The following is a 25,617-nucleotide window of genomic DNA, read 5'->3' as shown; positions in this document are numbered from 1 at the left end:
GGAGCGCTAAGTTTTCTAAAATTTTCCCAAAGAAAAATTAGCACTTGCACACAAACATGGATGCACACACATATGCACAAGTTGGCATTCACGCACGCACACACACACACACACACAGTATCCACTAAACCAAGCATCAACACTCAAGGCTGGTGTTTGAGACAAGAATGTCTCTCCAAAAGGGAATGCATAGCCTAGTATAAATATATGCACAAGCGATCAGGGTCTAATCCTTGAGGAGTAGTGTCATCAAGAAAGGAAGTAACTAATAGGACATTTTTGGTGCTCAATCTCATCAACCTATTTTGATACCCTTCCTCCTCCTTTATGGTCTACAAGTTGTAGCTCACCATCTGGCAAGGGCCACCATTGCTCCAATCATCTATCTCCCCAAGTCAGAGACTATGAAGGAGATATCTCATGCGTGGGCCAACGCAAGGGCAATTCTATTATGTCATGCTCTCTAGATCTTGATTACATTGTGTCCCATATGGCCTTTGGTTTAGATCTCCTAAGTGGAAGACTTGTATGATTGTCATCGGATTGGGACTCTGATGGGTCCTCCCAATCTTGCCTTTGCACTTGATAAGATTGAGATTAGCAAAGGGTAGATTAGGATCTGTGGACGTAGTAAAGGTTTGGGATTACAACATAACTAAGTGACCAGAAGAAATTGGATTTAATGGTGACAGCCTCGTAATGTGAACATGGGACTTGCTCTTGAGGGAGTTAGTCTTTTTGGAACACACTTAACAAAATGGTCTACATGGCTAATTGTATTTGTTAACTACCATATTCCACCATTTATGGTGATAAGAAAAGAGCATTTAGTTGAAACACAAGGAATAATGTGGCTAGTTATATTTGTTAACAACTTTTGGTGATAAGAAAATAGCATTCTAATGCTAGCCTTATTCATTCTTAGTATGAACTTTTTTTTTAATTTTCACATGCGTATACATTTGCAATATGATCAACATATATTCTATTAATGTTTTAATTTCTATACATGTATGTGATGTGTATGCTCTCCAAAAACATAAAGTAAAAAACATGGGATGTATACTTGGAGCAAGTAATAGAAGAATTCAGGCTTCTATAGAATGGTGTTGACATATTTGACATTTCTAAACTAGCGAAAGATTCACACTACATGGCATATTAATATGGATGATTCATGATGATCCCAATCTCTCTTTAAGTTCATGTATTATGTCATTACCATTTTTTTAAAATATGTATTGATCCGTTAATATAAACATACTCTTTAATTGTTTGTAAAAGACTTTACCAAGGTTCTTAATAAATGTCAAGCATATGACAAGAAATTGGATACCAAATATACTAATGCCTAAGAAGAGTGATGTATCCAAATGATAGGAACATCCTCCCACCATGTAGAGAAACAAGGCCATGGCAACCTCTTGCATATTGACAAGAAGTGGGCTAGATTGGAAAAAGAGATATGTGAAGAAAGAAAGATCTACTAACGTTTTATGGGGCCATGAGACAAAGTATAAACCACAAAAAGTAACTTACTCCATCTGGAGAACTGAAGAATTCAAGGACTGCACAAGGCTCAACTCTTCCCAAGTTGTTATATGACATAGCTACATTCTGGCCTTTGTAACATAATTTAAGACTGAGAATCTTCACGTTTGGATTTTAAGTCTCTAAGAGTAGCTATAAGATAAGCAAGCATGCATATAGATGACTTCTACAAATCTTTAGTTTATTTTACATTCACATATTATTTTGACTAAGAGAGCATGCTCATTGTATAAGTGGGCTATGAAAGTTATCAAGGGATTCGCAAATTAAAAGGCATGACCAGAAGGGTCTATGGCACATGGGTGGCTTTCTTACTCCTTATTTATGAATCTCTATTTTATGCTACTAAGCTTTGAAAAATGTAGATCTAAAATCTTCAAGAATACGAACTAATGAGGATAAAAAGATAACAAGTGAGGTCTTGCAAGGCCAAGTAAGGAGATAAATGTATTTAGTAAAACTCTAGAGCATATTTCCACACGACCGAGCCTCATCCTATAGAAACAAAGCAAACAATGCCTTTTCAACCTCTTTATAGTCATGCACAAATTTGAAAACCAAGAGCTTCATCACGCACACCATAGCTACTATGATGTCCAACCAATATCAATGCCTAACTTTATCTTTCATCCTCCATGGATTTTGGTGGGGTACCAAATCCATAAGGTTCATTCCCACCTGTTATTATTTTATGAAATTTGTAATTGTTTATGAATACTTCACAAGCCAAATTGCCCTTTAATGACCTAGAGCATCTACAAAATAAACCAGTACCCTGCAACCACTAAACCAACTCTAGTGGATGACTTCTCAGTCTTGAGTAAGATTTTATAATAGAATATACCTAGATGAATCCAGGAACATTCCCAACTTCACCCTCTAAAAACACAACATAGTGCAATTTCAATCTCACGATAGTCACTCGTAAGATTGAAAACCATAAACTCCATCACACAGAGCAGGGACTCGCTACTATGACATCCCCACTGACGTCATCAACGCCCAACAATGGGTATAGACCATAGTATAAAAGTATGCTCTCACACATACAAATCCACACACCCACACATACTTGAGCATCCATTTATACAAAGTCATCGCTATCGGCACTCCGGAGGTGAAGGGCAAACTCAGCCATGACGAAGGCTAGCACTAAAGGAGAAGGCCAATCAAAAAGTAGTCCAAATCTCTTCATTCAAGCTACAACTGCTTGTGAAGTCTAACGATTTCATTTTAGTCTCTCCCAAACGAGCATCTAAATCTAAATCTAGCTCATAGGGCAACGCACCATTTAAGATAGAAAGAATTATCGCAATACCAACAGGCCGCAACTTGGACGAAAACCCAACTTTTATAATAGAATACCCATTTTACATTTCCACTCATAAAGGAGTCGTTTCATACAAAGTGACTCACACGCTTACTTTTTATAATACCCGGCTGACTTCCATTAATTCTTTGTTTCAACGGTCACTTGCAAATGACGTTGTTTCACGGCCAAAACCTGTACATTGCATTTTATGCATCGAAATGATGAGCTTGCTATACATCTAGTGCTCAAACAATAGTAGCAATATTGATGCTCACACAGAAGTGCGATGTAAGTGATAGTTATCGGGCATCGCTCGCAAACAGGAAAAGCATCCTCTTTCGTGATTGCCTTTGCCCCTTCTCCACTTGAAAACAGAAATGTAAAGCCTTTTTAATAGAAGTGATGTTCAAAAGTGGTAAAACTAACAGTAAAAGTTCCTGCAATTTAATGGCATTTTGTTATTTTGGTACAAATAAAAATTAAATATGTTAGTAAGTAGCACTGCCATAAAAGTTGTTTTCTATATTGTGAAAATTTTCAATTATTGCACAATCCCACTCCAGTAGTCAAAAGCATATCTCACAAAAAATATTGACGAAAATTCATGCCACACAAGTTGCCGGTTCATGTACTCAAAGCTTACTGATCGATCCATGTTCGGCCTTTGATATAAGTCTTGCACCAAGAAAACGCTCTATCAAGCTTCGATATCTGCACCACAAAGAAGAACGATACATTAGATAACAGTTACAATAGCAAAATGTGATCGGCGACATCTACTATCCAATGATTCAAGAAAAAAATATGACCTTCCCGTTCAAAGGAAAAAAAGCAGGTTGACAAAACTTGCAAGCTGGAACACAGTTTCCGCCCGCTGCAGCAATACCCATGCTTTGTGTCCCAAGGAGTTCTATGCAAGCCAAAAAACATACTGCTTAGCCGGCAAACAAAACAGCCATGATTTCAAAATGTAAACCTTTTAGAGACAAGTAGGTGCCCCCGATGAGTTTTATTCTTTCTATAAATTAGGAGAGACCCCACGTAATGACAGATATCCCCACCCAATGAAGTTTCTGGAACGATGGGAACGCATTATGTTCTTAAATGGCATATAAGCTCTAACTTTTGACAAGAAAAGATTTCTACCTTCAGTAGCTAGCTTGCAGTAAACAAGCATACACAGATGTAAATTTGAACATAGATTACAAGCAGAAAAAATTCACTATTTGTCATCATGCATGCATGTGAACTACGTACGAAAAGGGCAACAATCACATTTCCTAAAATTTCAGAAGCCTTCACATTGATGAACCCTGTACAATGACCACTTCCCCACGAAATCCTGCTTTTCATTTGTGATATTTATGGAGTTCACAGGTCTAAAAGCATTTGCATGTATAAAGTAGGTGACATGTACCTAGATGAGTCCAGGAACATGCCCAAACTCATCATAGTGCAGTTTCAATCTCGTGATAATCACTCATTAGGTTGAAAACCATAAACCCATCACTCATAGCAGGGACTAGCTACTATGACATCCCCACTGACATCATCAGCACCCAACAGTGGGTGTAGACCATAGTATAAACATATGCTCTAACAAATGCAAATCCACACACCCACGCATACTTGAGCATCCATTTATACAAAGTCTTTGTACTCAGTTTCTGTCAGCACTCTGGAGAGACTCAGCCATGGACTGGAAGCATCAAGATGAAGTCAACAAAAAGAAATAATACAAAAATAGATTGCACACACAATATGCGGGATTCAGGCCAGATGAGAAGACATCCTCGACATGTTCCTAAGAGCATCTGCAAAGGAGCTGATGGAGCAGTTCTTTGATAGAGCTGGTGTTGGGCCAGAGTGTGTCATGAGAGGGGGTGTTGGAGAAATAGGGCCAATGCCCAACCTATGAGCCCCAAATGAGGAGAGCTCACGGGGTTGACACCTTAGCATACTTCTGGGAGGATGAACCTACAGGGGGAAGGGGTTAGGTGCCATGTGGGCAGCAACATGGCTATACTGAAGTCCCTGTTAGGGTTTATTTGGCACGGCCACCACAGGATGCCCACATGGGCTGGCTGTGGGGCTGGAAAGAGCCCAGCCAACAGCCCAAGCAAAGGGCAGAACAGTGAGCAGCAGTAAATAAAGGCTGCAACAGTACCTGGTCAGCAAGTACATCAGGAGGGCAGTGGGTACAGCAGCACAAACAGGTCGGCAACAGCAGCAGGTACAGGAGGCATGGAAGAACCATCATCAAGGTGCCTTCAAGGAAATCCTTTTATCATGGGAAGACAGAAGCACGTCGGCTATCTGCAGACGGGTGGACCCAGGAGATAGCAGCAGGTCAGCTGTCTGTGGACCAAAGACTGTGTCGACAGTCTGCCCAACCAGTTGGCCATTTTGGAGGGGATTTCCCCCTATAATTAGTGTCCCACACAAGGAGCCAAAGTCATTCCTGAAGCCTCACCTGCAGTCACTATTCTGAGAGAGGAGAAGCAGGAGATCCAGGGATCTACTTCACAATCCAAGGACAACACACTTAAGCTGCATTCCAGGGCAGCAAAGAGGTCAGCAACCGTTCATGTTGGAGCAGACACACAGCAGATCCAGAGCAAACCTTGGTGCAGATTACATCCAGTAGGAGAGCATAACTAATCTGAAGAGGAAGCGTCTGTCAGCATAGAACAATGGAGCAGAACTTTGCATGAGTGCTCAGCCTTGAGCAGCTACTAAAGCCCACCACAGAGGTGTGTGGCAGAGAGAAAGAGTTTCCTATAGACAATGCAGCAAAACAAACCCAGTAGGCTGTGTTTATGGATTGCCCATTTAAGTAAAGAATATCTATTTGAGTCATGTTCCACATTAATCTCTTGTGATCTTAGAGTGCATCTTCTGCTGCTCAGTAGTGTTGGCCCTAAGCAAGCAACCTACCTCTACATTTTCTAACAAAGTGGTGTCAGCCCCCTCCTCCTTTTGACTCATCTGGACCTCATCATCATCCTCATGCTTAGGAGCAGCCTCTGCTGCATCATTGTCATTATCCTTGTCAGGTCAAAATCCAGTATATGGTTTAGGAGTGCACTCTATCCTTAACTTGTTTAAGCATAGACAACTTTGCATTAGCGAATACAAGCATTAGCCTTCTGGACCACAAGCATGTTCCTCTTTCAGATACGATGTTTTCAGAAATTCTCCAGAGGCATTCAATAGGCAAAGAGCTAGCACCTTGTTTGAGTATTGCGAATGGCCAATCCTTGTAACAATAGAGCATCTGCTCCATAGTCCTTTCCACCAACAAACGAGGAAATTTTAAACTTGTCATTTTGTGCATCCTCCAAGCCAAACAACTCTTTTCTTTGCTTGTAATATGTGAGCTCCTCCCTCACTTTCCTTCAATCGTCTGCATTTGAGACAGCTGATCTCAATATTATCTCCCATCCTTCCACCGCCTCAATAGCCCTTGCCCTTGAAATTATCGATCCAAAACAAAGGCTGCAATCTCCAAAGGTGAATCATACTGTCTGCCGAGAGGTTGTAAGTGCCCTCAACCTTCCTCCAACCATACAAAGCATTAAAACTTGAATTGTCTCAATCCTTATCCAACCCTTCATACACCTTCCAATTATAAGGGTCATCCCCATCAAGAAGCCTCAATGTAATGAGAATAGGCTTTGTGACCTGAAGCAATAGGCCAACATCATTCCAAAACAATGGATTTAAGTCTCTGGGGCCTCACACAATTATGTTCATTCCATGCATTCCACTTTGAAGAAGTAACAAGCTGCCTCCAATAAGTTTTCAGCTTAAAAAGCCGCTTCAGCATGATGATCCTCAAGAATCTTCTATGCTGCCCTCTTGCGCGCGCGTACACACACACACCCCCCCCACCACAGAATCCTGCAGACACTTCCATGTTTACCATGACAGCCATGTTATAGGCTATGATGCAGATGCACCAACAACAGTCTGAGGCTCTCTTCACCCGCATGGCCCAGCTTCAGGAGATGCAGGAAGATCATGAGCACCCCGCCAGAGAGCGTAAAAGACACTCCAGAGGCACGCGATCAGGAAAAGAAAAACATGAACACGATTGAGAGACTCGGGAAGCCTAGAAACTCCGAAACTGCGAGGCTCATGAGGCCAAGGAGCACCGAGAACGTACCGCTCGAGAAGAGAAGGAAGAATGGGACCGGTAGCTTCTCATTTCTTTACTCCGACCGACAGAGGGAGAAACAAAGAAAATTCCACCTCAAGCCAAGCCTTCCTTTCCGGGGAAACTCAACTTCACACGGTACCATGGTAAGCAAGAACCCTTAGTGTTGACTTCGTGGCTCAATCAATTCAAAATTTGTTTTCCAGTGATGCCTACGAAGGACAACGAGCGGTGCATCCTAGCATCCATGCACCTCACAGAGGTGGTGGTCACCCGGTGGCTCAAGTGGTAAGAGGACCACTATGTTGCAGACGAGGAGACAACTTTCTACAGCTCGACGGAATTCGTGAAAGATCTTCGATCATGGTTCTTCCCACTGCAATACCTGGACAGGTTCAAGAGTCAGTTCTACGAGCTACGCAAGGGAGAAAACAAGACAGTGAATCATTTTGCCAACAAATTTACTCAAGTGTTTTTACAACTACAGCCGGAGGACAATCAAAAGCTGAGCAAATTTCTCCATGGGCTGTGTACAGACATCCAGTGGTATGTCAGAAGTTTCATGCCACGGGTTATGAGTGTGCACACGAGCTTGCTCAGGATTTTGAGCTCGGGCAGAAGGGTGTAACATGCAACGGTAATCTAATCGTGTAATCACAGCAAGACCTTTAAAGCTTTAGCGAGGAATTAGCGTTATGCACCATAAAGAGAGAAAGGAGATAAGAGTAGAGAGGGAATTGAATTGACAACCGATTGAGTCCCTGTACCCACTAAGGACCCCCCTCCCCAATCAGGGGAGAATTTTCTTTATACTTCGGGAACTCAGAAATACAAATAACACTCTTCGAGAAAGCACGGAAACACGCTTCTGAAGAGCTCACTGTGCGCACATATAGCAAACCCAAAGACCCGAGAGGCAACGTTGACCGAAACCGAGACCTTAATGCTGTCCACATTGACAATGTAGGACACTTCTGCAAGGCAAGGGAGAGGCTTGTGCTGTCCACCAGAATGCAGGATTACTGCATGAGTGAGAGTGAAAGCTAGGAGTGGTAGATCCTAAAGAGAGCTGAGAAATGACTGAAAATATAGAGCTGAGAAGTGAGCTGTGCAAACTGTAAAGGATAACTGAAAAAAGCTGCTGAAAGAGACCCCAAAAGTTACTCCGTTTGCTGTCCCAACTCCCCGTCTGATGCGGTGCGTGAACACCTTCCAGGAGGGCCGAACTGAGGCCAAGAGCTGAGGCTGGTCAAAGGCCCACTGCTGGAGAGTGTCAGGCTGTTCAGACGGGGGCTGAAGTGGAGCTGTAGGAGGCTGAAGGGGGGAGAACTCAATGAGCAAAAGAGGGCTGGAAGGGGCCCTTTTATAGGGCTGGCTGGGCCAACCAGCCTGCTGCAAATAGCCAACTGAGTCGGCTGTTTTGCAGCCTGCTTGGCTCAGTTCAGCCTATTAAAAAAAAACCCTGGCTCATTTGCCAGGGGACTTTTTGGGCAGCCTTTGCAGGCTGCCTTCCCTGCTTGCTCTGGGCATCCTGGTCAGCCTTTGGGGGTCCCTCTCGGGCTCCTAACCTACGCTATGACCTAGACCTAACTAAACCCTAAGATGGAAACACTATCATACTGTTCTCCAGTGGGTACCAGTGAGCAAGAATGACTTTCTGACTTGATCTAAGGCTTAGAGACTGACTTACGTAGCTTGTGCCTGACTGTCCCTGGACAAGGGCTCACAAAGGGATCACAGCACACGACAAAATCTCCTATTAGGGAATTGTTATGCACTTGTCGATGTAGCCAATGTGTCACATTGCACCCAAGTGCAAGGGTGCATGTGACATCCTAGGAGCACAATGGTGGCACCAGTTTGAAGTCGACCAGATTACCAGCACCAAGGCTTGGATGTCAAAATCCCAGGCCATGGGTTCATCTATTGGAATAAGGGTGTTCCACCTTGACCTTTGATATCGGTCATTCAAGGGGTTCAAGACAGGCGCCATCAAGACGCAGTCATACAATAGATTATAGGATACAGTATTACAGCAAGCAACGGGTTACAACAAGACCAGGATGCCTCTCTCAAACCTAGTCCTCCATCCCTATCACCTATATGCACCGAGGAAAAACACATGGAGCATCATCCTGTATCATTAACCCACATTCAATATCCTTACCAGAAGTTAGCACCAGACGTAGGAATTCAATTCCTACAAATCAGGCATCGAACCAAGAGATCACCTTCGGATTCATGAACCAGGCATTCAAATCAGGATTAATCATCTAGGTATACCACAGACAATCACCTACGTCAGCACGATGGGAGGCCCCTTTCATACCCTAGTTCGAGTTTCAGCAGAAGGGGATGTCACGGGCATCCACAAGCCCGTGGCCATGCTAGCTGCTGCCAATGCAAGCAACCAAGTTAACTGCCACGCAGGCATCACGTACAGCCATGCAGGCAGCCTTGCGAGGTCAGCAATCAGCACACAGTCAACAGACAGTCAACACCACGTCATCGCATGTAAAAAACATCGAGGTGACTTTTTGTGTCAACATTGACTTTTTGACTGACCTGGTCAACAATTGCAATGACCAACCGACCAGGGTCAACGGTCGGTGTTGACTTGGTCGGCCAAGCTAACCTAGCAGCCTATAAAAGGGCAGCCTTTGGCCCTCATTCTTCATCCACAGTTGGGCACCTCAGCCCTCGGAATAGCAGCAACAAGGCCTCCCCACAGCAAACCAATAGGGTAGCCTCAACCTCTTCAGGGATCCACCTCCTCTAGGTAGTCTAGTCTTTCCAGTTTTGCAGTGAGGGTTTCAGTCCCTTCATATAGTTGTATTCAGCCCTTTGGGCATTCATTATCCAGTTGTACCTATTTCCTCTTTGGAGGTCCACTACATTCTCTCCCTCTGATTCTCTCGCTCAAATCCACAACATCTCTTTGTGTATTGAGTGCATCATCTTGCAATTGAAGTTAGTATTGAGCAAGAAAGAAAGTGAGGATAGTCTATCTCCCGCTACATGGAAGGCCTTGAAATGGCAGCCCTAAGGCGGCTACTTGATCTAAACTAACCCTAAACTAATCTAGGCTGACTTCTAGCTAATCTAGCTAGTTCTCCAGTGGGTAAACAAGACTTTAACCTAAGGGTTGGAGACACGCACATAGCTTATGCCTGACTCGTCCTCGAACTAGTGCTCACAATGTGGGTCATCGCATACAACAAAAAGCCTATTGTAGGGACCTACTGATGTACATAATCTTCTTGAAGGAACAATGGACCTAGCTCCTCAAATGTGTGTGGCCTCCGTTGTTTTCCAAGTAGAGAGTCACCAACCCTTGGGTATTTCTTGGGAAGCTTATTGACCAAGAGCATGGCTAATTGGTTACTATCCACTTTGCGACCCATCGGTCCGAGTTGATCTCTCTGAATCTTTACCTTCACTAGAAAGTTTCGTCAATGTATAGGTTGAATAGTTGGCTCTGAAGCATGATAATCCTCCCTGTGTCCTTGGTCTTGTAGAGATCCTGCAGGAGCCGCTCTATTTAGGGCATCGTTGCATACTCTAAAGGAGCTAGCTTTTGCATTAAAGCTATTGACAATTCAAAGGTTAGCCGAGAGGTTGGCTAGCTTTGGATGAAGGCCATTGAGAATGTGGCAGCAAACAATGTTATTCAGTTTGTTTCCAATAGTAAGTACTGTGTGCGCGTGCGTGCACACATATCTGCTTTTGCTCTACTTTTGAGCACTCTTTCACATCTGGATTGCCCTCTTCATTTCAACTAAAGCACATGTATTTGAGTTGGGTTCCATGCAATAGTCTCTTGTGATCATGTTCCGCTGCGGAGTAGTGTTGGCCCTAAGCAAGTAGCCTGCCTCTAGTTTTCTAATAGGGTTGTGGTGAGGGTGATTTTGGAGATACAGGAGTGGAGCTGAGGCTTCAGGACATCCAAAATGCGGCCCAGTAGTAATGACACAAAGTAAATCCTTTTGCAGTCAAAAGATTGGGTACTGCATGATCCAGACTCCCTAGCCATAGTCATTGGCACAACTGCAGACTTAGTCCTCCCACATATTTAGCTGTGGATACAATGTTTTCAAGCATGGACCATCCTGACAGACATGAATGAGATCAACACCGCAGCCAAAGTCCTCGGTCTCAAGACATAGCTTTTTAACATGAACGAAGGGGGCTAAATACAGGACCACATCACATAGATAGAAATAGTAAGGGATCAGTTCTCAGCATTCCTGTCGGGTAGCCAGTCTTTTGCTTGGCATACTCCCCAGGAGCTACAAAATTTTTGTGACAACCATCATTGCAAGGCAATAGTCGGCACCAATTAAGTGCCCCTACTCTTGCAGGAAGAAGCTTGACAAATCCAATGACAAGGCTTGTCTTGCAAGGAAAAGCCAAGGGTAAGCCTCAAACTGATGGAGATTCCAACAAAGGCAAGTCGAGGGATTAGAAGGGGAAAAAGGGGGTAAGCCTCAATCTGATGGATTATTAGGCCCCACATTGTTTATCTTAGATCCCCTTGCCTCACATGAGTACTTGCTTCGAATTTATGCACCGGTGCATAATGAATCTCTCTCAAATTCCTCAAATGGAACTCATGCATAATCTAGGGAACCGAAACCACCATGTTGGAGACCCATCTTGATTTAATTCTAAAAACTCGTTGCATTTCTGATGGCACTCTAGGTATCGCATGAGATGCTAGCTTAAAAGGCACAATTTTGTCTAAAGCTATAGAGTCTTAAGTCCCCAAAAAAACAAAGACCATGAGCTCCATGTGTAGCCATACATATATATGCTGCAAAAAAACTAATCGGGTTGCATGCAACGAGAATTCAAGTGACCACCTCTTTTGCTTATACCTGGCCGATGTCACCCCATTGTCGAAAGGCCGAAATCATTTGCAGACAAGCCCATCCATAACGACAACCAACCAAGGCCAAACAATACCCAAGCTTCTGATATCGAGTGAGTCCAGGACCTTCCAACCCAGTTCTAACTGAAAGTTTAAGAAACAAAATTTCTCCTGATTAGCAATGATAAAGCCAAAATCTATTTATGCTAAACATCAAGCACACAAAAACATAACTGACATCATTACATAATTCCAAGCTAAATGCACATTTGAGAGTATTCATGGTCTCTGAAAAAAAGAGACCAAACACAAAAAACCTCCCAAGAACTTATAACAGAAATTCTAGTCTTTACAAACAATGATCAACACAAATACAACAACCCCAACAGAATAAGCCATTGAGAGCTATAACTCACAACACACAAAAAACTTAGCAGCTCAACCACAAGCATCAAACATCACTTACACAACTAAAATAGTGCTACAAAATCCGCAATCAAAAACAAGAAAGTCTTACACTAGCTACAAACTGGCTTGACAATTAACCCAAATTCGATAGACATTCGAGAGACGATAAACTAAAGCTAGGCACCAATGCGACTACAACATATGTGAAGAAGGTAACAAAAGCATTAGCACGACACATGGAAAACCACAAGAGAAGTAGTAAGAAACCGTACTTGCTAAACTGAATAAAAATGAGGAAAGCAGAAGACAAGACAACTATAACATGCTACAAAGGAAAGAAGGAACTACCCAAAAGAGGATCCAGAAGCAAACAAAATAGCTTCACACCGAAGACCAAGACCACCCCGTTCTTGATAAGGCAAATCTTGCAGACAGGGAGAAAAAGACATGAAATCGGGACTGTGCCTGCACAGAAAACATACTGTGACTTTGCGATGAGCTGAGAGCACCAAAAAAACAGAGATAGATTATCTCCTTGAAAGCATCTGACGCTCATGTGGCTACTCTAGTCTCTATCGTCTAAGATTGAAGCTGCGGACAGCTCTAATGTAATATCTGTCATGACCAAAAAAATATCTGCGATTCTTATGAATCCTCAAGCATGAGAAATCAACAGAAGAAGATCTGCAACCAAACAAAAGAAGAAAAAGAAAAGAAACACGCACAAGAACTCAGCTAATCCATAATGAATGATGAAGACCATAAACAACCGACAATCATGCGGCAAAAATGGCTTCCACAAAACAAGCACTTACCTCGGGAGAAGATCACCTCAGAAGGACAACGAAAAAGAACACGAAAGCCGGATTAGGGAAACCACTCGGGGAAAACAGGAGAACTTGGAGAGCTCAGAAAAACACATAAGAATAATTCGTCCTTGCACTATAGGATGCTGGCATTCGGAAGGAGTGTCCCCTTAAGTGTTTTCCACGTGGAGAGGCGTGATTTGCCGCGCTGCCGCACAAAAAGGAGGGCACTACGTGATAACTTGCCTTTACTGGAGCTCAATGATGATGATTGGGCTTTCTAATGAGGGTGTTTACTCACTATGGGCACCCGAGATGCAATAAAGGCATCTAACCGTGGGTGGGCAATGGGCGGGCAATCTTGCCTGTCCATGAGCCTTGGGCGTGCCCACAGGCGGGCAAGTTTGTAAACACCCTTAGGCATGCCCACGGGTGGGCAAGTGTGTAAACATTGTGAGTGCACCCATCCTCATGGGCAGCCACTACCCTCCACTCATCACCCACCCAACCTCTAACAGCAAAATTCGAACTCGCGCCATCCAATCATAAGTCACCCAGCCTAAACCACGTAGGCAATTTGACATGCTTGCAATAAATGAAAGTCTTCTTATTCTTATTTCATCCGCATTGCCCATGCCTTTTCTTGCTTGGGCGGGCACTCGGTGGTGTGTAACCGCACTGAGTGTTCATAGAAAAACAAGGTTTAATGGCGATAAAGACCTCTTGAAGCAAAGGGTGTGGTTTACGAACCAGGTAGAAACAAAAAATTAGGATCCGTGCACACACGGTCTTCAATAAGTAGTTTTTGGGGCACGTGAAGTCCTTTAGTTGTCAACATCACCTGATGCAAGTGCTTGCTAACCTAATTGCCGCATGGGCTCCTACTTTACACTAGGGAGTAGCCCAAAAACCAGTTTCCAAGTACGGGCTGACAGCTTACAAACAAAGGCCTTTGTGTGAGTAGGCCCTCATGCATTCATAAAAGAGCTCACCGGCGTATCGGTAACATCCCCACGACACATGAGTCACTATCAGGACTACGCATGATTCCAAGCAGGACAATGTGGATGGGTGTATGAGTGGGTGACTCCAAGGTTAGCGTCCTAAATGTGCATGCTCTGATGAGGAGTGTCGGAGTTTTTCTGCTCTATTATCCTAGTCTCTATTGCCCTTAGACAAATAAACATAGCTTTAGCAGGCTGCTTAAGGGGTTTCTTCCTTCCTCTTGTTTATACTTCTTTATAGACTTGTGTTAACCGCCGCACTTAACAGTTGATGCAAGCGCCAGGTAGTTGTAAAGATAAAGCGAAGAAGTAGGAGAGGATGTGAGGTAGGCTATATGATATCCACTTTGGAGCCGTATGAACCCAAGTGCTTGTAAAAAGAAAGCAAGAGACCAGAAAGAGAGTACAGGGTTAGCCTTCCCTTGAAAAGGTAGAATGCCAAAAGTTTTTTGGTCTTCATTGTGTACGTACAACTTTTGGAATACAAGCTCTCTCATTCTCTCTATCTTCTTGTGAGTTGTTGCCTTGTGATTGCCATTCCTCCCCCTTCACCTTGCCCTTCCTTTCTACTCTCTTCCCATCCCTCTCCTCTTCCCTTCCCCTCCTTCATGGAATCACATTGACACAATCCGGTAGATACTTGTGTGACGCAAGTGTTTGGCTCACGCTTGTGCTAAGCTCTCACAAGGAGTTGCTCGGGAGTGGAGTCTTCGTTGGCATTCCTCCTAGATCCCTACGACACACGGAGTCACCGCTAAACTATACATTTTTTATATCACTGCTGGGGATTTTGAGGTAAGCCTTTGCAATGCATAAGCTTTCTATCCATCGCACAATGCTTTATAGCTTACCCAGGAGTGTTGTTAGTGGAGAATAGGATTGGTTAAAGGGGAAAAGAGTGTTATTGGAGTAGAGAAAACAAAAACTATCATTTCTATTCACGGGGTGATTTTAATGCATTTGAGCTTGTTTTGGAGTATGGTTTGTCGTCAAATCACAGAAGTAGTTAGTTTGAGTGATTGCCAAGGTGTGTGCATTGTCAAATCTTACTAAAAACACTAAGAAATGGAGTTTAAATCAGATTTGGAAGAGGTGTGAGTGAGTTCCCAACCACTCCCTTTTTTATGTGAGTAGGTAGATTAGATAGGATAGCACCCCCCAATGCTCACAAACCTTGCACAAAAACTCACAAATTTACGAGCACCAAAAATCAGTCGGTGACATAGCCAAAATGCATGTCGCTACATTAAGGTTAGCGAGTTTAATGTAGCAACTGCAATAGTCATTGCATTATAATACAATGATTGCCCGTGCTATTTGATAGTTGGTCAACTTCCTGACCTAACTGATACATGGTGTTAAATGAACTCATAACTGTCACATCAAAAGTCAACCCGCTACGTTAAGGCTGACATAGCGACTCCGAAGGCGCTGTGATAAGGAGTCACTGCTATATTCAACCATTCCGTTTTACAAACCTACCACTTAAAAAGTCATTGCTGATAATCACTCGCTGCATTATTGAAGTCGTTGCACTAAGAGTCGTTATAAAAAACCATCGCGTTAAGGAGTTGCTACGTTATAATGCAATGCATCAACCTAATAACGTAGTGACTTAAGAAGTCTTTGTTTTAAGGCTAATACAGTGACTGCTCCTTGAAGTCCTGGGAGACTCAGCGACTAATTCAGAATGGAGCACATGCACCTCAGGTCTAACAGAGTGATAGGATTGACACAAAGTTGGAACACGGTGCCTCAATTAACGTTCTAATTAGCCCATCAATGGATTATCAGTTCCATCTAGGATCTCAACCCTAAGCTCATATTTAGTGCACGATCTCATACACACGAAGTCCTCGAGCTCGAGGGATGCGATGAGCTTCAATGTCGAGATGGGGGAAAAACCAAATCCTGGGGCATGGCTCCTAACTCCAGTTTGATTAGGCCCCAATCCCCCACACCTCCAACCATAGCCTCGTGATTGAGGGAATCATTCTCTAAATTCATAAGGTGGTTCAGCCTGGCTGACCTTGATTTGGTCGATCCTTTTGCCAAGCAAACCAAATTGCGAGGACCCTCCTCCAACATCTACATCAAGAAGTACTCAAAGTAACCCAATTCCCATCTCGATCATAGATCCTATGTAGCCACATGTTCAATTTTATGAAGATGAGCCATCCTTTACTAAAACCTCTGAGCGCTAGGTACCCAATTTCTTGCCACCGAGTCGAGAAGGGCAAGGAAATGAATAGATGGACTTTGGGGAGAATACTTTTCCACACACGATGGCCCCTCGTCCCAATCTGTACTATTGGACTTGGGTAGGAGTCCCAGAAGACACTCCTTTTCCACGGCTGCACCCTATAGGCCAGCACCTAATGTGATATGCCTTTGCCAAGGGCCACACTAGTGCGGCTAGTATGACCAAGTTTGCCACATATGCTGGCTCTAGGTACCATTGGCCTGCCTTACCATCAAGGCTCAACGTGAAAGCATTCACCTTATCTAAGTTACCAATGTCGCCAAAGGTCTTGTAGATTTGCTCGAACCTTTCGACATGGGACACCGAGTCTCCTGCTCCTAGGAATTTGGTAATGGACGGCTCCTTAAAGCACCAATATATCTCTCCCCACAAAAGCACACAGCCCGGTGCTTGCACTCGGATCCTCATAGCCTCATCTGAAAGTACAGTCTGTGGTTGAGGTAGAGGTACTTGTGGGGCTCGCATGATGCCATGATTGGGTGGCCTTTTGGGTGGATTGTAAAAGGTTGTAGGCTGTGTAGGTATTGTGTTAGCTATTCCTAGCCTAATAGGATAGGGCTCTAGGTGCGAAAGAGAAATTCAATCGGGAAACGCTTAGGCAAGCATTCAATGGTCCCATATGGAGCCCTATGGGAATATAGTGCAAGGATTAAACACTTGAATTCCCAGTGCAAGCCTCTGAGAGGATGAATGCTTATTGCCACACTTCCTCATCAGCTTAAGGGATGCTAAGCTTCATGACCATCCCATTACCCTAAACCCCATATCGTTTGAGCTATGCAGCAAGACTGTTGTACTCTTGGATGACAACATGAAGGATAAGGCCCATCATAAAAAGCTCCAAGTAGCTTCATCTGAGGTGTCCCACATGGGTAAGACTATTAGTACATGTGAGGCTAAGGAGGAAACTCCAATTCCTAAGGGCATGAATATTGATGAAATAGCCACTGATATTCTAAATAGAGTGGCCCAACAACTTAAGGGTGGATTGTTAAGAGAAGGCCCAAGAAATCCTCATATGTTCCCTTGGTGTGGTCTCTACATGAGCAAACACCCCTGCCTTAGGGCTAGGCAAGGCACATTGCTATGCCCACTATGCAAGATGGGGAAATCATGAGATATCGCAATGTTGGTACCCCAATTCTATTCCCCAACCAATGTATCAACAACGATAGACACTGACTCTGCCCGCACCATCAAACCAGTACAATCAGGGCCAACTAGCCCTTGGCCAATGAAGGGCCATAGAGGGCTCAAAACCCCCCATTGCCGCCACCCATCCTAGGCCCTCAACCTCCGTCACTTCGGATTACACCTATGAATTAGGTGATTATTGAGGAGCCATCTAGTGAGTGGGACTTGGGGCGCCAACTCCCTTTAGTAAGAATGCCCATCAAAATCTTGAGTATGACATGAATTTAACAATATTCCATGAGTCGAAATTAGTCAAATTAGCATGGTTGTGTTCTACACCAAAAGAGCTTCAAATACGTAGGTAACACATGAAAAAGTTACATTCATTTGAAAGGAGATGGGTTTTCGTATTTTAGTGTATTTTTTGTTTTACCCCCCCCATCTAAAAGAAGCCCCCCCCCCCCCCTTTGGGCCTCATATATTATGAAGAATATGTATAAACCTTAAAATCTTGCATATTTTTCAAGGTATATAATTCATATTTTGTGGGAGGGGGACATGAGATTTTTATATTTTCCCTTGCATATTTGAAAATTTTAAAGGAAATCCATGCATATTGTATATGGACCTTGTCCCCCCATACCTTGGATTTTGGACAAGGGTAGTAACATAATACATATTGAGTTGGTGTCCTAGGGAGTGGGAAGATCTTGTCTATGCCGTTCGGGCACCCAATTCCTCACTGTATAGAGTTTTGTGTACTAGTCAACTAGATACTATGTTTAGTTAAGGCCCACACCAAGCAAGCGAGTGTCCATACAAGGCAATAACCAACTAGCTGATAGCTTGTTATAAGTGCCAAGGACCTCACTTCCTTTAGGACTGTCCCTATCAAACCTGCGTCCCTATCAACCCTGCCTGGAACATAAATGCTCCATTATGTTTAGGTGTAGGGTGGATCATCTGTACAAGGATTGTCCCATGAGAAGGACACCTAGAACCCGTTGATCCTATGACCGTCATTAATTTTACTGAGTATTGAGAGAGGCCAAGTGTCCTCTATCATTGAATGTGATTATGAGGGCCAGGCTAGGGCTATGAGTAAGGAACTCCAGAAGCAAGCCAAGAATGATAAAGTGGCCACATCTTAGTCCAAAGACAAGGGCCGCACGGGTGCAATTAAAGTAGGAAGGGCATGGGATATTGCCACCATATCTACCTCCACATCTTTAGGACTCGCCCGATCAGTACTAGATCCTACCAACCCTTGGCCTGAGGAAAAGGGTAATGCAAGAAAGGTACAGCCACACAAGCGGGACTTAAGTCCAATCAGTCATAACGAATACCCTGACCCTGCCATTGAGAAGCAATGCCTTGCAGAGGCACAATAGCTGGTCCATGAGTGTTTGGAGAAATTTGATCAAAGGCTTGGGACCACTAGGGCATGGATACTATACCTCCTAATTACCAAGCCCTAAAAAGAGCGCCCAAAACTTCACCCACCTTAGAAAATGTGGAGGAGGAAGTTTTAGGTAGCACATTAGTGGGATGATCGGTCCTAGGGCACAAAACGTTTGAAGAGGATCCCACTTGGTACCAGGTAGCTAAGGAGGACCATGTGTCCTTTATGGGTTCGAAGAGCCGCAATTAGAAGGCTAAGAGCCAATCAACCAACCTCAAGATGTGGCAAGGGTTGCCGTATTCTTGTCCACAAAGGTAAAAATGCCTATAGTTGCCTTATTAAGAGGGCACCCCATCCTTTGGAGAGATCTCTTGCTACATGAATGGATAGAATGCAAAAGTGGCCACTGTGCTAGTCAAAGCCCCCATGGAAAATCCAAATCTGCTTAAGATACCGGTCCATAAACTAGGCCAGTATTTCAAAAGTGACGATATGAATTATGTGCTCCCAATCACCTAACAAAACAAGACTGTGACAACAATCTTGGATGGAGGGGTGGGTGTTAACATTGTCACCAAATAGTGCTAGGCCAAGTGGAGAAGACCTGAAATTGAAAGCACAAATCTTGTTGTCAAGCTAGCCGATGCCGCAATTGCCCAACCGATAGGGGTTTTGAGGGATATTAAGATAAAAACTTTTGGCCTCAACTACCGAGTATACCATCCCTATGACCATCCCTATGATGGAGGATATTAGATTGGTGAGGCAGAGACCCTACCCCTAAGCAAGAAGAGGCTCTAATTGTCCTTCTGCATGAGTATCAAGATTTCTTCACATGGAAGTACACTTATATGAAGGGCATGACACCACCCAAGGTCGTACAATATACCATCCCTATGATGGAGGATATTAGATTGGTGAGGAGCAGACCCTACCCGATGAATTTAAAATATTCGATGATTGTGAGAGGAGATACATAAGTTAATTGATGTAGGATTCATCTACAAGATTGACCATACGGACTGGATTTCCCCAATCATAATTGTTCTGAAAAAGAGCAGTAACATTCAGGAAAGATAAATGCCATGACTCAAAAGGATCACTACCTGCCGTTGCCCTTCATGGAGCATGTGCTGGAAAGAGTCATCGAAAAGGAGGCTTATAGCTTCCCAGACGGAATCTCTGGATATACTCAAGTATCTATATCACTAGAGGATCAACATAAAATTGCATTTTCCATGAAATGGGGAGTTTTGCTGCTACTGCAAGGCGATGCTCTTCGGGCTCACCAATGCTTCCGTAACATTCCAAAGACTAATGATCATGGCTTTTAAAGAATATCTGAGGGACTTGTACATGTGTCTAAAAATAAAATCTCTACAGACTATAATAAAATCAAACTCATCTTGGAGCTACCGCCCCCACTAATGAAAAGGGGTGTACAAAAATTTATTGGGCATATGGGCTGTTATCATAGATTTATCTCTAATTATGCCAAGATAAATTGTTGATAATTTTCCATTGGACAGAGAAGTGCCAAACCTCCTATGAAACTCTCAAACTCATTCTGGCTTCAGCCTCAATCTTGTGAGCACCAAACTAGGATTTGATATTCTATGTCCATATTGATGCCTCTAAGCTCCCACTAGGGTGTGTGTTGGTGCAACCAGGCAAGTATAATCCAGATTCTCTGATATATTTTACAAGCCACTAACTTAACTATACATTGACTGAGAGGGAAGGACTCGCAATGGTTTATGCTACAAAGAAGTTTAGGCACTACTTTTTGGCAAACAAGTTTGTCTTCTTTGTAGACCACTAGGCCCTCCTCTATTTGGTTAATAAACCATGCATGACGAGATGCATCACACGGTGGATGCTTATCCTTCTAGAATTTCATTTCACTGTAACTGTACACAAGAGTCGCATGGCTGAAGCTAGTAACTCTTATGTAATAGCGATGATATGTTAATGTGTGGATTAGGAGCAGTTTCTTGTGTGACTACCGTGCTTGTTGATGTCGAGTTGGAAGTAGAAGTTGTATTCAATAGGCTACACTTAGGGACCCATCGAGCTTTGCATTTTGCCTTTGATGCAACACGTTCTTGTGTGGCTAATCCCTTTCTAGGAGCAGGTTCTTGTGGCACTATTGCATTTGGCAATGGTGTCTTCCCTTGCAACATAAGAATTTGCAAATAGAAGGGAGTTGCCTATGACCTTGCCTTGGTGATATCTTGCCTTGGAGAGCTAGCAATAGGTTCTTGTGCTTATGAGACTTGGGGAGTTCTTGTGGACTAGATTGGGTGCATCGATGAACTTATGGATCATGGAAAGCACTAGGTCTGAGGCTCCTGAACCAATTGAAATGACTTAGGTGCAATCATCATTTGTTAATGTTGTGGTGCATTCCTACCAATCGATTTGGTAGTTAACTATCTAACACCAGGTTCTTTCGAGGATCACCTGTCCATCCATGGCACCTGTAGGCATCACATAACATTGGCTAGCTATGCAATGGTTATTTACTAATATTGGCAATTCCACACAACCTATGGCAAGTGATGCGCATACCATGATAGGAGTAGGTTCAAGTAGTACCATAGATGTCAAGAGTTGGGTGGATACTTCGTAGGATATCTAGTTATGACTTGCTTCGGGATCCACAAAGGCTTCCGCAGAGCAAATAGTCTCCCTGCATAGTTGAAAGACCACTTGTACCCTGGTCGGTGCAATGGTTAGATCTTCCACAGGGTTTAACCCTTCCATGGATGCCTTGCAAATCATTACGAGCCCTAAGTGTTTTGCCTTGGCCTACTGGGCTCTAGCTTCCTCTATCACTTGCCGCGTCATGTGAGTGACTTCTTTTTTCAGCTTCTCTCAATGGATGGCTTGTAGCATTTGAAGCATTAGGGGACTATAATAGCATTTGAGCTTAATACCATTGATATAACCATCCATCTCAAGTCCGTCAAGGGTCACAATTGGCCATGATCCTTATGGTGTGACTTCCATAACTCTGTATGGACCCATATCATGATATTTCAACTTACATTTCCTATTCCTTATGCTATACAATAACACAAGGTCTCCTTCTGTGGACACCCATTAAGTGTTGGACATCCCCATAAGTGCCACAAAGACTTGAGTGGTACCTCAAGTTTATGTGGACCTTTAGGCTATATTGCTCCCAATAGATGCTAGTGCCCGACCTACGTAGTTCAACACCAATGAGCTAATGATGCCATTTGTTCATAATTCCAAGGCACAACTCTCCATCCTCTTCACATGGGCACTCAGAAAATATGCAGCTTGGAAAGAGGCCAAGTACACCAAGTTCCAGCAAATGTGATTTCATTTATCATATCTTGGGTCTAGGCAATTCACGACATAGGTGAACATAGGGAGTCCTCACGTCTAGTCTATTGCCCTTAGGTGCAAATAGCACCCTTATACTAACTTGTGGTATGCACTAATGAGATTAGTTTAGCACAAGTCCATTACGTGAATAGAGTCATCAAGTTCACACAAGTCCCATCTCTAGGGTCCCTAGGCCACAAGGGCACAATCTGAGTCAACACAATTGTTTTGTCCACACACCACTATCGAAGTGTTAGCACAACTCCACATGCACTCACAAGCACATGGGTAAAGTCTAGGAAGGTCAGCATGTCAGTCAAATTCAAGAATAGGTTATGAAAAATTAGACTGTTGCTTTAAGGCTAACGCAACGACTACTAATGTGGTGACTACTAATGTTGTAGTCATTGAGATAAGCCTAATGCAGTGAATCTAGACCCGCTACGCTAATAACACTGACCTGTTACTGCTATATAACGCTAGTCGTTGCTTTAAGGCTAACACAACGACTCTGCTTTAATGCTACCGCCATCCCACGTGTTAATAACATGTCCCGTTGTGCTAATAATGGCAGTCATTGCATTAATGCTAACATTGACCCACTCCATTACCGAGATCACTATATAAGGAGGAAGCCTCATTTTACAGCTCCCCACTTTGCACCGTACCAAAACTCTACCAAAACTTCTAACAAATTTTCATAGCTTCCCTTTGCTTCTAGAACTCGCTTCCACTTGCGTCCCCCCTTATGTCAACTTCATCATGCTCTAGTAGTGCAGAAGACCTCTTTTCCATCGAAGAATTGCTCCCTAGCAATAGAGCCTCTTTTGCCTTCCCACCCTCTACCACTCCTTCTAGTTCCCACACTCTTTCCATACCCCTCCCATCCCAAATGGAGCGATCGAAAGTTGAAATGTAGACTTCCCATGAGTCGAGCCCTCAACTCAATAGTCCACCACTCAACCACAAAAGTAGCACATAATTACGGACACTGAAGACGTGCAGAACTATTTCGAGCACAACCTGCAGATAACGCGTTTCTCCCCCCCCCCTTGGATCTGAATGGTTGGAGTAGATACAGGGGGTGGGAATTCATTCGCAGTCCAAATGTAATATAAAGGACTTCCGCCTCTACTACCATAATGTAGCTAGCTACCAAGCATGACCCCAAAATGGTTTCTTTTATCCAAGCCATGGGCCTACAATTAGTGGCCAACATCATGTTTCCATGCCACTTGAAATTGTGACAGGTGGTAGACTTCATGGATCGCTTCAAGAATGCTTTCCAGACAGCAGGGTGGCTACTTGCAGATGGAGAGTACCACTTTTATCACTTCATGGTCGAAATAGCCAGCATGGCCTTTGGGCCCCCTAGCATCCCCGAGCCTTATACAACACTCTGACGAATGGATCAATTGCTACATGGACTCATGGACTACAATACAAAGATCCATACAGGTGAGATCCTCAATTAGCTTGATCTGAAATGAAGCCACCTCCAAGGCTACGTGTGTGATCACACTCCTGGCCCAAATACAATACACTGAGCATCAGAGTGTCATTAGCTTGATTTGAAATGAAGCCACCTCCAAGGCTATGCGTGTGATCACATCCTGGCCCAAATACAACTAAGCATCACAGTGTCATTCAGCCAAATCTTCTTGTGCGCTTGTATGCATTTGAGAAAACCAACTAGGTGGATCATTTCTTTACAGATATCATCAATGTCTGCATGCACTCTAAGGAAAAAATCAGCACCCCATGTCCTTTTGTTAGATGATACGATCTCAGAAGGTTACGATGGTGCCACGAAAGACAACACATTGCTATCATCTCCTACTCCACGGACCACCCCCACAAAGCCCTCACCCAAAAAGATTGAGGAGGAACAAAGAAGTAGATAAGCAGAAGCAGAGACCGAGGCCAAAAAGAAAACGAGAGCATGAGGAACTCCATTAGCAGTTGTAGGGAGAAGTCAAGCAGTAGTAGGAAGAAGAGAATTGCAAAGGAGGATGAAGCTGTTGAGAAGCTAGGCAGGGCCAAAAAATCATAGACATTACACAAGAACAAGGGCAAACCCCTCTGCACTGTCTTATAGGTGGCAGGGTAGAAAGTTTGACACACGAACAGGTCCGGGAGGGTACCGCCGGAATGAGAGTAGAGGAACTGGCCCAGACATAGTCACAACTGAGAGATCTCAACAACAAAAGTGGAACGAAAGAAGGTGAGAGAGGGAGAGCCAGAAGAGAGAGTTTGGTGGATGCAAAACATCCTAATCTTCTATGTCATCCATATATATATGTGTATTTGAGTATTGTACAAAACTGGAGTTAAGGTATAGTGGCCTTTAACCCCCACAACCTCCCACTTAAAGGCCAATGTGCCTTTAAGGGAGAACAACCAGTGGACATACTATCCAATGCAAATACATGACAATACTCAAATCGCTAACTAGGTAGACTCTTCATCAACATATTTGCAGGGTTATCATCTGACAAGCTCTATTCACTTGTCCTTTCAGATCAAAAAGGATGGTCTCAACACCTAATTTACATAGGAAAGATTTGACATTTTTAGAATTAAAAAGGATGGTCCCAACACCTAATTTACATAGGAAAGATTTGCTACCCACCTATTTATTTGGAGCAAACATGAATCACATATGTGGGAAAGAGAAATCAAACTCAATTGGCCAAATACGATAAAGAGAAGAGTTAGGGGAAAATCAAATGAAGGTCGATTCAAGGCTAGTCTCTCTCTCTATCTGTGGCTTGTGAGATTACCACTGAGCTTTAGGCTTGGCTTACAGCTTCTCAAAACTCCAACATCTATCCATACATCCATTCTGAATGTGTGTTCAAGTATAACTTCTGAGTGCTGTGATGGACGATCATGTTCGCTTAGCAATTGCCCATGCAATGGAAACCTAGCTGGAGGTACGCTTCGTGAAAGCAAATTCAGAGACGTTGATCCATATTTCTCCGTTCTTCGCCCATCACTTCCATCTCTCTTTCTGCTTTCGCACCCCTCCTCTCTTTCTTCTTTCGCAGATATGCCAAACCCAAGTGATCCCTGGTACTTCGGGTGCGCATCTTGATTCTTCAACCTCCCTGTCATCTCTAGAACCATTACTATACATAGACCTTAAACTCAAGAAAAATGGGAGGATTCCCTAAGTCAAAGACCCCTCAATCCAACTTATTCGTGCAAGCTTTCATGCTAGCCCTCAAACAACGAATATCAGCAACATCAAACTCGAGTTTTCTTCTCTCTGTACTCTAGCTTCACTGCTCCTTTGTAGGTTCCTTGCAAGTCCCCCTTATCCCATTTCTGCTCGCCTTTTTCTTGTTC

General features: G+C 43.5%; 1 pseudogene; it reads right to left on the bottom strand.

The window, feature by feature from the left end:
• Positions 1 to 2,922: 2,922 nt before the first annotated feature.
• LOC147892969 (peroxisome biogenesis protein 2-like) lies at positions 2,923 to 25,395 on the bottom strand (annotated as a pseudogene).
• Between the last annotated feature and the right edge of the window lie 222 nt (positions 25,396 to 25,617).

Source organism: Dipteris shenzhenensis, chromosome 16, assembly GCF_047967505.1.
Source record: "Dipteris shenzhenensis isolate YYH24624 ecotype China chromosome 16, Dip_SZ_1.0, whole genome shotgun sequence".
Classification (NCBI taxonomy): domain Eukaryota; kingdom Viridiplantae; phylum Streptophyta; class Polypodiopsida; order Gleicheniales; family Dipteridaceae; genus Dipteris; species Dipteris shenzhenensis.
This window is presented reverse-complemented; position numbering and strand designations above follow the sequence as displayed.